At 39.2% G+C, this 1,575-nt stretch overlaps 1 protein-coding gene across 1 annotated transcript in view; it reads left to right on the top strand.

The window, feature by feature from the left end:
* Positions 1–1,575, top strand: part of CLCA2 (chloride channel accessory 2) — a 66,235-nt gene that overhangs the window by 59,730 nt on the left and 4,930 nt on the right. The window lies entirely within an intron of this gene.

The following is a 1,575-nucleotide window of genomic DNA, read 5'->3' as shown; positions in this document are numbered from 1 at the left end:
AGTTTAGGGCTGTTGTACATAGGGTTGCTATGAGTCCCACGTTTCTCAATGGCACATAACAACAACAACAACAACCATGTTGTAAGGCTTCACTACACATACTTTGGGCATGTGGCTATGTGGGGCTAATCCTTGGAGAAGGACATGATGCTGCAAAAGTGGGAGGGACAGTGAAGGAGAGGAAGACTCTCAACTAGGTAAACTGACATAGTGACTGCTGCAATGGGCTTTTGTGTGTCAGGAAGTGCGATGATGACACAATGTAAAACAGGGCTCAGATCTTTTGTTCAAGGAGTTGTTATGAGTCATATTCAACTTGATGCCACCTAACAACAACAACAACAGGAGCAGCAATGTTATGAATTTAAAAGTTATGTTGTTGTCTTTTAGTGTACAGTTCAAACTGACCCATAGCTGACTCTCTGAAGGGTTTTCAGAGGCAGTTAATTGCACAGGAGGCAATTGCTCGTCCTTCTCTCATAGAAGATACAGATAGTATTAAAACCAAGATTGATAAGATGAACTAATCATAATTATTTTAAATATAGTTATAAGTAAATTATTTTGAGTGTGTACTATGTTCCGGGCACTATTGAAGTACCTTGCCTGGATCGATTTATTTAATCTTCCCATCAGTGCTGAAATGAAGTCAAGAGCTGAGCCCAAGTTCCATAGCTTGGAATGAGAATTCCAATGAGATTGCCAACATTTTTAGGGAGCTGGAAAAGGAATCTGACTTGGCAGGTGGGGGGAGGAAACTCTCAAGAAAACAAAACAGAAAATTACCAGAATCTAAGGGACAATGAGGAGTGTGTGTCATCATGGAAACAAGGAAATAACAATGGAAGGAAAAATGAATGGTAATGAGTACTGCTGAGGCCGAGTAAAATGAGGGATAAGCTCTACTGGCATAGTCCACAGGGAATGGTTCAGCTAACTCAAAGGCTATGCCTCTCTGGTGGTTCAAATCCACCATCTGTTCTGCAAGAGAAAGGTAAGTTTATATTCAGTTCTTGACTCCATAACAATGTATGGAGTTAGATTTGCCCACAGTTGGTCAAGCCGATTGTTGTAGTCACTGTTCTCCATATTATGCACAACTAAAATTGGAGCTCTGGTGGCCTAATGGTAAAAATCTGTGCTGCAAACTCAAAGGCACACAGTTCAATTCTACCAGCTGCTCTGGGAGAAGGATGCAAAATCTCCTTCTGTGCAAGGGTCAGCTAGGTGTTGGTTCCGACTTGATGGTTCATAACAACAACAGAATCTAAAAACCACCATAATAGCCCATAGGAGCATGCATAAATTTTTCTTCTATCTCATTTCAGACTGTTATTATCTTTGCATTAGTATTTTTTTCTTCTAATTTTAAAAATTCTTCTGCAAATGAAGGGTTTTACACATATATTCTGTCTGCCTGGGATACATTACCTCTGCATTCTCCTGGGTGACTCCTACTCATGCTTCAGAAAACTTGAAATTTTATTTTAAAAATACTAGCAGTCTTTATAACACTCTAAATTATGTGCCTGTGATATTTTCTTAGTACCCTGTCTTTTTACTGTCTTATTTATT

The sequence above is a fragment of the Elephantulus edwardii genome, unplaced genomic scaffold, assembly GCF_000299155.1.
Source record: "Elephantulus edwardii isolate Elephantulus edwardi_28Jun2011 unplaced genomic scaffold, EleEdw1.0 scaffold00227, whole genome shotgun sequence".
NCBI lineage: Eukaryota > Metazoa > Chordata > Mammalia > Macroscelidea > Macroscelididae > Elephantulus > Elephantulus edwardii.
The sequence above is the reverse complement of the archived record's forward strand: the minus strand, read 5'-3'. Positions and strand labels throughout refer to the sequence as shown.